The sequence below is a fragment of the Bos javanicus genome, chromosome 18 (assembly GCF_032452875.1).
Source record: "Bos javanicus breed banteng chromosome 18, ARS-OSU_banteng_1.0, whole genome shotgun sequence".
Taxonomy (NCBI): Eukaryota; Metazoa; Chordata; class Mammalia; order Artiodactyla; family Bovidae; genus Bos; species Bos javanicus.
The window spans coordinates 35,396,553-35,410,323 of NC_083885.1; the positions used below are offsets into that span (position 1 = coordinate 35,396,553).

Consider the following 13,771-nt stretch of genomic DNA (forward strand, 5'->3'; position numbering starts at 1 on the left):
TGGTTCCATCCAAGCTATATGGAAACCTATCTATTATAGTTTTCCCTGTAACTACATATTTTTAAATTACAAATTGTGCTTTCTCTTTTTCAGTGCCAGGTTTCAAAAAGAGCCATTAGAGATTTCTAGATAGTTACTGCCTTGTAATAGTATATTTACACTGCAAGCCACACAAATGCAGTCAACTGATTTTCAGCCTAGGTATTATATCAATTCATGGGGAAAGAAAACTCTTTTTAATAAATGGTATAACAATTGGATATGCATATGGGCTTCCCTGGTAGCTCAACTGGTAAAGAATCCGCCTGCAAAAAAAAAAAAAAAAAGAACCCGCCTGCAATGGAGACTCAGGTGTGATTCCTGGGTCAGAAAGATCCCCTGGAGAAGGAGTAGGCTACCCACTCCAGTATTCTTGAGTTTCCCTGATGGCTCAGATGGAAAAGAATCTGCCTGCAATGCAGGAAACCTGGGTTCAATCCCTGGGTTGGGAAGATCCCCCGGAGGAGGGCGTGGCAACCCACTCCAGTATTCTTGCCTGGAGAAGCCCCATGGATAGAGGAGCCTGGTGGGCTACAGCCCATGGGGTCACAAAGAGTTGGACATGACTGAACGACTAAGCACAGCACATGGCAAACAAAAACCTTTGACCCTTCTTTTCTCACTGTGTACACAAAAATTAATCCCAAATGAATCAAAGACCTAAATGTAAAAACCAGAACCACAGAGCTTCTGGGCTTCTCAGGTGGTGCTAGTGGTAAAGAATCCACCTGTCAATGCAGAAGACGCCAGAGAAGAGAGTTCTATACCTTGGTCAGGAAAAGCCCCTGGAGTAGGAAATGGCAACCCACTCCGGTATTCTTGGCTGGAAAATTACATGGAGAGAGGAGCCTGACGGGCTACAGTTCATGGGGTGGCAAAGAGTCAGACACAACCGAGTATGCACCCACCATACACAAAGCTTCTAGAAAAACATGTCAGAGAATATTTTCAAGATCATAGGATACATAAAGATTTCTTGGACAGAACACACAAAGCCCTAACCCACTGATGTTAAAAGAATTTCTGCTCATTACAAAAACACATATATATGGAATCTAGAAAAATGGCACTGAATAATTTATTTGCAGGGCAGTAATGGAGAAAAAGACATAGAGAACAGACTTATGGACTTGGGGAAGAGGGGAAGAGAGGGCAAGATGTATGGAGAGAGTAACATGGAAACTTACATTACCATACGTAAAATAGACAGCCAATGGGAATTTGCTGTTATGTCTCAGGAAACTCAAACAGGGACTCTGAATCAACCTAGAGGGGTGGAATAGGGAGGGAGATGAGAGGGAGGTTCAAAAGGGAGGGGATAAATATACACCTATAGGTGATTCATATTGAGGTTTGACAGAAAACAACAAAATTCTGTAAAGCAATTATCCTTCAATTAAAAAATAAATAAATTTTAAAACATATATACTCCTCCGTCCATGGGGTTTTCTAGGCAAAAGTACTGGAGTGGGGTGCCATTGCCTTCTCCGATATATATATATAAACCCTCTTAAAAAATAAAGTAAAAGATTTTTTCCATTTTAGGCATATATATGTAACATTAAAATCATGAAAGTAGGAACTGCAAATCTGAGCTTACTATGCTCAAATTTTTATTAAAACTTCTAAATGATTTTCACTATCCCTCTATTTTCACTGTTGTGATCTTTTGGTAAAATATTATAAAAATATAAATTAATAAAGAGAGTACACTGGGTCCAGGATAAAAAAAACCACTGGGACTTGCCTGGTGGTCAGGTGGTTAGGACTCCATGGTTTCACTGCAGGGGGCATGGGTTCGATTCCTGGTCAGGGAACTAAGATCCCACACTCCTGTGGCAGTCACAAAAAAAAGATGACGACGACGACACCCAGACACACACAAAAGAAGAACCTGATTTTCTAAAATGTCAAAAGATTAGATCGAGTCACACCAAAGATACCAAAACAGCCAATACGCATGTGAAAAGGTGCTCCGTATCACTAGTCATCAGGGACACGCAAACTAAAACCAAACCTTGCTAGAATGGAAAAGGTAAAAAGAGAGAGAGGGGGAGACCAACAATCCCAAAGTCTGGAGAGGATACGGAGCAACAGAACTCTCTCACATTGTTGGTGGCAGTGTGAAATAGTACACTTTGGAAAACTGACATTTTCTTATAAAGATATATCAACTCAATGACACAACAACTCCATTCGTAGATATTTACGCACGAAAATGAAAACATACATCCACAAAAACTTACACAAAATATTCTCAGCACCTTATTCATCTTAGCCCTAAATTGGAAATAAACCCAAATGCTTAGGAATAGGAGATTAGATAAATAAATTATGGTATGGTCATACAATGAAATATAGAAAAAAGCAGCAAAAATTAATGAACTACTAATGCATGTAACCACATGCATGAATCTTAAAAATACTACTTTGAGTGAAAGATGCTAGGCACACACACCCAAAAAAACAGTCCTTACTGTAGGATCTCATTTACTTGAAGTACAGGCAAACATACTGTTAGCAACAGGAGTCAGAAGTGATAGCGGGATGGCTGGTGGGTGGGGAGGTGGCGCAAAGAGGTGTGGGACTGACTAGAAAAGGGCACGAGGAAATGAATGAGGATGGAAATATTCTGTATCTTGCTTTGCACTTTGTTTACATGGGGATATATTTGTCACAATTCATCAAGTTGAACACTTAGGATCTGTGTATTTAATTGTATGTAAATTTTACATCAATTTTTAATTACTGTAAGTTATGGCTGAGGGCATAGAACAACCTATTTGCACCATGTGGATTTACATCTATAATCAAATTAAATGGACATTGTGAATTAAGTCTCTTTCCTTTAAACACAAAACTTGAAGTTGTTTGCACATAGCTTTACATTGTATTTACAACTATTTACATTGCATTAGATATTGTAAGTAATTTAGAGATGACAAAGTATACAAGAGGATAAGTATATGTCATATGCCATTTTATATGAGGGGCTTGAGCATCCCTTGAGCACTTTTTCTATGTTCTAGTGGCTCAGACAGTCAAGAATCTGCCTACATTGATGCAGGAGACCAGGGTTTGATCCCTGCCTGGGTCAGGAAGATCCCCTGAAGAAGAGAATGGCAACCCACTCCAGTATTCTGGTCTGGAGAATCCCATGGACAGAAGAGCCTAATGGGCTACTGACCATGGGGTTGCAAAGAGCTGGACACGACTGAACGACTAACACTTTGAGCATCTGTGGATTTTGGGATCCCAAGGGGTCTTGGAACCAATCCCAGCCTCCTAGATACCAAGGGAGGACTGTATAAAGCCAATGGCTGAAGCCAAGCAGAGGCCAGCGATCTAGTGAGTGTGGGCACTTGCTGAGGATCAGAAGGTTGCCCTTTCCCATAGCCAACATCACACTAGGCAAGCTGCTGAGCTGCCGGAGTTAGGCAAGTCCTCAGCACTCACGAACAACTCATACTCAGGAAGTGAGGGCTGAAAGAGGGGTTCTTCTCTGGTATTGCTGCAGGCAAGCCAAGGAAGGATGGCTGTAAGTGAGAAATAACATGTAACAGGTTGTGGCTGCAGCTGGACAGGTTGGGCAACAGGTTGGCACATCATATGGGTAGGAAGCCTAAGCTCAGCTTCCACCCCCACCACACCCCAGAACCAGCCCATGGCTGGAATTCCCCAGTGGGGCACCCTCAGGGCACCCTCGACAGACTTGGCGGCGGACCTCTGCCCTCTCAGACACATTCCCAGGTGCCAGCATCAAGGGGCTTGTTTGGGAATTAGACTTTTCTGTAGATGGATTTCTTCAGTAATTGTATCTTAATATAAAATACTCTAAAATAAAGCACTGTGGCCAGTGATGAGGCCAGGACCCTAATTATTAAGTGAGTTGGGGCCTCAATCTAACTTTATTTATTTGTTTGTTGGGCCACACAGCTCGCATGATCTTACTTCCCCAACCACAGATTGAACCCATGCCCTCAGCACTGAAAGCATAGAGTCCTAACCACTGGACCACCAAGGAAATTCCCAATCTAATTTTGAAGTAGATTGTGACATTGGCTGTGTTTCTTCCTACCTCTCTGGCCATTTCTCTGCTTGTTTCTCCTGATGACGACTGTGGTAACCATGGCTCTTGCCTCAAGACTGATGAGTCTATTCATACTCACTCTCATGGCTTTAAATACTATCTGTTCTCTGATGACTTTCAAAGCTGTCAGCCAGGTCCTCTTCCTTGAGCTTCAGACTAGCATAAACAACCACCTATCTGATGTACATTTCCACTTGGTGTCCAGAACTAAACTCCTGATGTTTCTCCCCACCAAACTCACTTTTCCCCACAGAAACTGGTAACACAAATTTTCCAGCTGTTTAAATCAAAAGCTTGGAGTAATCTTTGATCCTTCTTTTTCTCATACGTCTCATCCGATCCGTAAAAACATGTCTTAGTGGCTGTCTCTCTTCAAAACACACCCTGAATCTGAGCACTTGCCACTACTCCGCTGCCACCGCCTAGATTCCAGTCACTGTCCTCTCTCCTGTGCTACTGTGAGAGCCCACCTGGTCTTCCTGGTCTCCCAGGGCAGATTCTACCCTGCCCCTTCTGGTACTGTATCCCCAGTCTACTCTCATCTAGCACTGAGGGTAACGCCATTAAAATGTAAGTCAGATCACGCCACTCCTCTGCCCAAAGGCTGCATAGGCTTTGCATCTCTTCCTGGGTCAGGAAGATCTGCTGGAGAAGGGATAGGCTACCCACTCCAGTATTCTTGGGCTTCTCTTGTGATTCTGCTGGTAAAGAATCTGCCTGCAGTGCAGGAGACCTGGGTTTGATCCCTGGGTTGGGAAGATCCCCTGGAGAAGGCAAAGGCTACCCACTCCAGTATTCTGGCCTGGAGAATTCCGTGGAATGTATAGTCCGTCAGGTCACAGAGTCGGACATGACTGAGTGACTTTCACTTTCACTTTAGCATAAAAGCCAAGGTTCTTCCTCTGACCTACAAAAGCCTGTCAATGGCACCCCACTCCAGTACTCTTGCCTGGAAAATCCCATGGACAGAGGAGCCTGGTAGGCTGCAGTCCATGGGGTCGATGAGGGTTGGACGAGACTGAGCGACTTCACTTTCACTTTTCATTTTCATGCGTTGAAGGAAACAGCAACCCACTCCAGTGTTCCTGCCTGGAGAATCCCAGGGACGGGGGAGCCTCATGGGCTGCCGTCTGTGGGGTCGCACAGAGTCGGACACGACTGAAGTGACTTAGCAGCAGCAGCCCCCTATCCTCTTTCTGACTTTACATCCTATTTCTCTTTCCCTTGCTCACTCAACTCTGGTTACCATGGTTTGCTGCTGTGTGTATCGCAAACATTCCAGGTACGTCTCTGTTTCAGGGTTTCTGTGCTGGCGGTTCCCTCTACTGTACTGATGAGATCAACTGGGTCTACATACTCCCTCTCTTCCTTCAGGTCTCTACTCAAATGCTGTCTTATTAGAAACAGGTTTATCCTCCCATTGTTGGTCTCCTACCACGCCTCCTAGAATGCTCCTTGAGAAAAGGGAATTTTTTGTCTGTTTTGTGCACTGCTGTACCCCCAAGTTCCTTCCCCCAAGGCCTAATATGCAGTGGGTGCTCAATAAATATTTGCTGGAAAAAGGTGAAAAGATTCCAGACCTTGCTCCTGTATAGTTAATCAATAAACCAAGATATATATACTGAATTCATCAAAACTGTAAACAATTCCGTACAATCTTGGGGTATGTTCACAAATGTAATAAAGAGATTACTTATGCTGATAATTAAATAGTTTGAGGCAGAATCTGGTATAATGGTTTAGGAAAGAAAGCATCATAGAATAGCTCTGCCTGCCAGCTGGGATTAGGAAAATGAGCCGAGGCTCTCAGTCTTAAACTACAACTTGACCTGTCAAGAGGGTGCCTGCAACCAGAACTGTCTCTCCAACTACCCCACCTCCTCACATAATGTGACTCATGCTTATCTGTTAGCTCCTTATCTGTTAATCCCCTTGTAGTCAAGCTTCCTCCTCTAACAGAAGCAAACTGTATGTCAAGCCTTGCAGGATCCCAGTGACCTAGCACATAGGGGCTATGTTCAGTCAAATGCCAACAATCATGAAGGGAAAGGAAGTGATAGTGGACTCAAGTGATGGTGATTCCAACCTGACCATCTGATAAGGAATCACTCTAGCTGCAGTGAAGCTTTCCTGCCCCCATGGCCAGTCTATCCCTATGTCCCACCAACTGGACATCCGAATGTCCCCTGATTTCCATCCACTGCTCTGGTTCCATGAACCAGATGGTTTTCCTGAACTGGCCATTTCTTCCCCTAGCCTCTCTAGGATAAAGCCCAGATTCCCTGATGGGCTCTCCCCAGCGTGGGTTGGACCTTTCCCCATCTCTCCACCTTACCACTTTCCCCTTACACTGCACTCAGCTCAGTATGCTGGCAGCTACCACATCTAACTCCTTCAGTTTTGCTCTGAGGTTCTGGTCCAAACTATTTGCTCTGCCTGCAATAATTTTTTCTTCATTTTCTCAGGATAACTCCTTCTCAGATCTGTTATGTCTCCACTTAAACACCACTTCTTCAGAGAAGCTGTGCCTGAGCTCTGTCTTTCACAGTGCCCATCACACTCCACTGGGATCTGTCATGATGTCAAGAGGCTGCCTGTCTCACACACTGCTGTCACCAGGACTGAGCAGCACCCGACACTGAGTAGGTGCTGAGTGATGACTGAGGAATGAGTAAGTGTGAGAACACAGAAATCAAGAAGTCAGGTCAAAGCCTGTGTGGCAGCTGCACCAACTAGAAGGCAACAGCTTTTCCTGCTCAAGTCCTTCTTTTCCTTCCTATTTTAAATAAAATATGTTTTAAAATCTTAAAGAGGATAAGCTTGGTTTTTTTTTGGCAATGCTGGGGGCTTGTGGAATCTTAGTTCCCCAACCAAGGATTGAACCTGGGCCTTGGAAGTGAAAGCAACAAGTTCTAACCACTGGACTGCCAGGGAATTCCCTGAATATAAGCTTCTTTGAAGGATGCTCTGGAACTGATATGATAACCATCACCCTAGTAGAGGGGTGCCATGATGTTAACATCCAGTTGCAAAGAGATCTAGATTTATAACATAAGAGCATAATTCATGAGCACACTAAAAGGAGACAAAATTAAAAGGTAAAGGTAAATGTTAACTTCAATTCTCATTTTGCAAAACCCAGGAATCTGGTGAGGGAAATAAGTAGCCTTTCATGTGGTCATCAACATCAACCATGTACTAAGAACCAAGGGCCCACCTTCCAGGCCACGCCCCCCAACACCTGGAACTGAGCCACTCTGGTAGACAGACTGTTGTTGCATGGTCAGTAGAGCTGGACCCAAAGAGGAAAGACAACCACACCTCAGTACTGGAGCTCAGGCAGGAGCTGGGGGGGAGTCTGCAGCCTGAGTTCTGAGCTGCGTTTTCACAGCCATGGGACTACCTGCGGTACAGTTAGAGCTCCCCATGAACCAGCTTGTACTCCCAGTCTGAAAGGGTAACATGCTTTCTGCAGTTTTCAGATAAAAGAGAAAGTATGTCTTTATCTACATTTATGTTTCCACTGAAAAATAAAAGTCTAACTAAACAAACAGGTATTGAGTTTTACAAAGAAGTTATGATAAATGTCCCTGGATCTCAAAAAATCCAAAGATCCTGTGGGGAAGGTTTAATTTTCCTACAATTTGTTTGTCATACACGGACTCAGTGACACAGACGTCGCTGCCTTCTCACTGACTGCAAAAACTCGACAAAGGAAAGAAAGACTATTCCCCCAACTCTGCAAGCCGACATGGAGGTAAACTGCTAAGCAGCCACTGGATCTCGAGAGCGCGTATCCAGGCCCAGCCAAAGATGCTGGCTCCCAGGCTCTGTGGGGCCCTCAGTGTCCTAGGAGGGACATTATCGAAAGGCCTAATGACCTGTCTAATTAGGCGCAACTACCCAGTGGACAAAAAGGTCAGCTAAAATTGAGTCATGAAAGAGACGTAAATTTAACTAACACCCACAAAGGTATCTGGATCATGACCTACCTGGTCTGAAAGTTAGTTTCAGCTGATGGTTACAGTAAGAAAAAGTACTTTGCTACCAGTTATATTAAATATTGCTTCTGAAAGTCTGGCAATAACAAGATGACTATTTTTCTGAGACTGCTTTAACAGCAAGTTCTAGACTGACACTGACCTGAAAATTCCATCCTCATCCCTACTCTCACAGAGCAATGTTATCTAATCCTTCAATTTCACTCTGACCTCCAGGCAAACGTTCTCAATTGGCCCTTACCAACCTATCAGCTTCTTCCAACCCAAATTTATCTTTCCTTTCCTTCTCCTGTGTGCCCTCACCCCCATTTAATGGCATGATACCCAGTCACCAGAGTTCTTTCCTCATTCATTCCCCAGTATCTGTGAGGGCAACAATGGGTCAGGCATTGTGCCATAAGGTGGGGCACAGGGCAGTGATCCAGACAGGCCAGGTCCCAGGAGCTTAGTTCCCATTTCTTACTACACCCACAGCTGAATACCAAGGAGTGATTTGACAGAGGGAACACAATGACAAAGGCATGTGACAAAGACCCTGCCTGTGCTGAGGTAAAGTACACTTGGCCACGATGCCTGTGAAGTACCCAGCCCTAGAGAGAGGTGTATTTTACATGTAATCCTGAGAAGACAATGAGTTTTTAATTATACTCATAAAATATTTTTCAACATGAAAACCTAACTTACTAAAGTTTTGTGTTTTCTACCTTCTATATGGATACAAGTATCCTGTTGCTGTGAAAATGGCTATTTCTATGGCAGCAAGAGGCACTTCAGAGTCACCTAATCTGCCTTCCTTCAGATTTCGGGTATAGGGTGTTCTTAGGGCACCCCAGAGCACAACAACCCTGACTGGTGTTCTCTAACTCTGTTACGTGGCTTCTGGTCACCAGGAAGGTTAAGTAGCTCTCCTGTGAGTGGAAATGCCCGGTGTCCTTCACAAACATCAAAACTGCTTACCAACTAGGCCACAATTATGCTCAGCTGTAGTTTAACAATGTTCTAGCTATTAAATGTGACATGTAAAATAATCTAATCTCAGGACAGTCTTTGCCACACCAACCCCCTTTTCCTGTTTTCCTTTTGGTTAATGTGTAATGAAGGAGGTTGGTTATAAAATACAGAATGTATCTGGGATATGCCCACCTGAAAACAGCCATTCATTTTAGTATTTTATAATTTTCTGATTATTGTTTAAATGATGCTCAGTGTCTTACTATTGAGACTCTACGGTCTTTCAGGACCAAGACTGTGTAATTAAGGAGATCACAGGTCCCTGAAACTTAACACTTCAAGGTATTTTGCTAACATTCCTATAATACTTGAAGGCATTTAAATGTTCTTTGCACAACAACCTTAGCATATTAGGGATATTAAGCAGTGAAGGGGCTTCCCTGGTGGCTCAGTGGTAAAAAATCTGCCTGCCAGTGCAGGAGACACAGGTTCCATCCCTGGTCTGGGAAGACTCCACATGCAAGGAGCAACTACGCCCGGACACCACAACTACTGAACCACATGCCGCAACTACTGAAGCCTGGGTGCCTAGAGCCTGCGCTCCGCAGCTAGAGACGCCAGCGCAAGGAGAAGCCCGTGCGCCGCAACTAGAGAGCAGCCCTCACTCACAACTAGAGAAAGCCCAAGCAGCAACGAAGACTCAGCACAGCCCTTTAAAAAAAAAAAAAAAAGCAGCGAAGCAAGGAGAAACAAAGACAGCAATTTTGAAAGAATAACCACCATGACCAGGAGCAAGCCCTGGGCTGGGGCAACCAAAACAGCCATTTGAGCACAATAATTTAATTTTGAAAATAAGATCTGATGAGAAATACGACGTTCAACCATTGCCCCCATTACTTCAAAAAACAACAACAACAACAAAAACAACAACAATAACAACAACCAAGCTTTGTCCCCTTAGTCCCTGGCACAGGAATATGAGTGCAAAAGGCTGACAAGTAACAGGAAGTACAGCTGATCTCTCCACCATCCCCCATCTCCCTGACAATGAGAGGATGCCTGGATGACAAATGCATATCTCACACGCTCCCAGAGCCACCCCCAGAGAGGCCCCTCTGAGAGGATAACCATTTCCTAGCAGGAACCACCACTGGGCTGCAGAAGCCATTAACCATGTGGAACATCCTCCAATATGCTGTGGGATGCAGAAACACAAAGCCATCCGTCAGCAAGCACCCAGAGACCCTAAGGGTCAAAACTATTCATCAACAAGCACCAAATAAAGTCTTAGAAAGCAGTGTAAGAGCTCTATGGTCACCTTTCAAATACATACAAGTGAATTCATTATCCTAGGGAACAACACTGCTGTTTGGTTCATGACACCTGAGTGAGGAAACATCTGTGCTTCCTGGTCCCTGCCATCATTCTCCCACCACTTAAAAAAAAATAAAATTTATTTGGCTGTGCCAGGCCTTAGGTGCAGCATGCAAAGTCTTAGTTGTGGTATGTGGGATCTAGGGGCTTCCCAGGTGGCTCAGATGGTAAAGTGGGATCTAGTTCCCACACCAGTGATTTAACCTGGGCCCCTATATCGGGAGTGTAGAGTCTCAGCCATTGGACCACCTGCGGAGTCCCCCTCCACCACTTTTAATTCAGTCAGAGAGCAAGAAGAGTCTGAAGGCCCACAGAGAGAAAACAAGTTCAGTATCATTCTTTACATGAGCAAGAAACTTTTAGGAAGTTTTTTTTTTTTTTTTTAATATTCACTCACTATAGAAAATTCCTATGTGTTCTTCTTACACTCTTTTTTGCTAAGTTTTACATTCATTTAATGTACTTGTAATCAAATTATATTCACAACTTTGTTCCTGATTTTTTTCACTTACTGTTTTGACATAAGCATTTTTCACGTTATCACAGTTTTTAAGGATTACTAATTATGTGAACCAGCTCTTCGTTTCTTTTTTTTTTTTCCTTCTTCGTTTCTTTAGTGTTAGACATTTCTGTCATTTTTAAATTGTTTTCTGTTATAAATTACAAAGATTAAGAAACTAGGGCCCAGTAATTATATGATGTGGGCTTTGCAGGTGGCTCAGTGGTAAAGAATCCGACTGCAATGCAGGAGACACAGGTTCAATACCTGGGTCAGGAAGATCCCTGGAGAAGGAAATGGCAACCCATTCTAGTCTTCTTGCCTTGGAAAGCCTGAGGAGCCTGGTGGTCTACAGTCCATGGGGTTGCAAGAGAGTTGGACATGACTTAGCAACTAAAACAACAATTACATGATTTGCCTAGCATTAGCATTCTAAGCAAAAATATAATTCTGAAAGAAATAATAAAGATTTTGAGATTGTAAAGCGATACGGAAAATCTCAAAGCCAAGTAGGAAGTATTTCCGGTTATATTTTTGAATTATCTATTCTCATGAGAAAGTGAAAGTTGACAGCTGGGGAGGAGCACAGTTATCCCAGGCCAGAAAGGAAGACTGTGCTCAGTACTTCGTTTCCACTCCTCAAAGCCTTCATTCCTGATCTTTCACGGTAGAAGACAGACAGGAACCCTTACAGATGCTTCTGGGAATGGCTCTGGGAGGTGGTGGGGAGATGGAGCTATCGCCACGGCAATCCTGGATCCCAAAGAGATGCGGCATTTTGTCACTGGGAACCTTGGAAACTAACAGAACCTAGGACAAAGGCACTGCTCGAAGCTCCTCCTCTAGGAACGGGAACTAAAGAGCACATGTTAAGGGCAGTGTTTGAGTGTATGTAAGTAATGCAGGAATACTCCTTCCTTCTTAATGTTTAATCCTACTTCCTAAGTGTTCATTCCCATCATCATGCAACTGAAATATTTACTCCATTTGTCACTTCCTTTGTCTGGATTTAAAGAGATGGTACATTAATGAGCTATTCCTGACCTGATGGCTAATTCATGAGTGAATGTTAGTGTGCTAGAAAGTCTGTTTTCATGTTTTTCTCAGTATCTTTTTTCCGTTTTGATTTTCACGAGCCCAACCTTATTTGAATTATCTTTCATTCCCCACTTTTAAAAACACCTGACATCTAAATTTCCAAGTAATTTGGACTCTTAGGCTTCTTGAAGTTTACTTATACAAAGCTGCTTTTTTTGTATGTATGTCCTGGGACTTGTATACAGTGTACTGGGACTTCCCTGGTGATACAGTGCATGGGAGTCTGCCTGCCAACGCAGAGGACATGGGTTCGATCCCTGGTCCAGGAGGATTCCACATGCCTCAGGGCACCAGGGCTCGTGAGCCACTACTTCTAAGCCTATGTGCTCAAACTACAGAAGCCCACACAACTAGAGCCTGTGCTCTGCAACGAGAGGCCCATGCACCGCAACGAAGAGCAGACCTTGCTCACCCCAACTAGAGAAAGCCCATGGGTAGCAATGAAGACCCAGCACAACCAAAAATAAATAAACTAACTAAAAAAAAAGAGAAATACGAGAGGTCCTCCCCCCAAAAAAGAAAAATAACGTCCTACTACTATACAGCATATGAATTCTCAAAAACAGCAAAACCTCCAAGTTTTTCCTAGACACTGATTTCAATAGTGGATTTATCCTAGATTGAAACTCCTATTATATATACACATGAGTGACTTACTAGGCATCAGAAGGACTCCTCTACTGCTTCTAAGTGACTGGTCACTGATTCTTATGTTCTGTGAACACCAACTTTATATTACAACCTCCCATATCAGATCACACTGTGCCCCCATTTCATTTCTCCTCTTATTGTATAAACAGAGAATCAGTTCAGAGAAAGTAAATCCTGTTAGCATTAGTGGTTTATCTGGTAAGTTAGCCTGTTAAATACTGTTGATTACTTTATTACAGGCCAGATTTGATAACTGCCCTCAGCTGCCCCAGAAAATGGAATGGATGTCAAGTAATTATTTGTCAAAAGTTCACTGCCATAGTGATGAAGAAACACTTTGAGAGTCTGTATGCCCATCTTTCTTATCTGAAAATAAGTCTCTTTCTGATTATAAGGGCTAAAATAATGCACACACATCCATAGGGCACACTCGACCACATTTAAGCCATATCTTCTCCAAATGCTCATTCAAGGAAGTATTTGTACTGACATTCAAAGCACCCTCCCACACCCTCTCCAGCACTACAGATGGTAATTGCTCCCTTCCATCCTACTTGGATTTTGGCCTACTTGTCTGTTTTCTATGTGGGCCAATGCTAGAGTAATGAGGGTTTCTACACAGAATACAATGATTTTCACAAAGCTTTTCTGACAGGATTTGGTTAACAGTGCCAATGTTCCCCCCAGATCATATACCCTTCTCTCTTGAGTTATTTATATAAGTATTTCCAGAGATAGAAGAAAAGTCAATAAAATGTACAGCCATAATATCCACAGTTATGGGCCGGCACTGATTTATGAGCAAGAGAAGAACAAAGCTTTCTTAAAAAACTAATTTAATCTATTAACGTTCTCATAGTTTCAATGCATCTTCTCTTATCACTCTGAGGGGGGAAAAAACCTGCTGCCATTTCAAATATACAGTGAAAATTAGTTTTACCACGTGCCAAACTGACTGATGATTAGAATCACAGGCCACCTTTTAAAAATCACACATTTCTTTTCCCCATATTACAAATCTTTGTCTTTTGGGAGACCACTTTCTTCCTTTTTTAAAATTTAAATTTT

General features: G+C 43.1%; 1 protein-coding gene across 9 annotated transcripts in view; it reads right to left on the reverse strand.

Annotated features, from left to right (window-relative positions):
* GFOD2 (Gfo/Idh/MocA-like oxidoreductase domain containing 2) overlaps positions 1–13,771 on the reverse strand; it is a 41,493-nt gene that overhangs the window by 23,766 nt on the left and 3,956 nt on the right. For 2 of the 9 annotated variants that reach the window (XM_061387634.1, XM_061387627.1), the window contains exon 1: positions 8,122–8,458. The exons of 4 other annotated variants lie outside the window; for them this stretch is intronic. The gene's annotated coding sequence lies outside the window, so the exon portion shown is untranslated. Of the gene's footprint in view, positions 1–1,226; positions 1,308–8,121; positions 8,459–13,771 lie in introns of those variants that run through there. 3 more of the 9 variants (XM_061387630.1, XM_061387625.1, XM_061387631.1) reach the window with 2 other exon arrangements.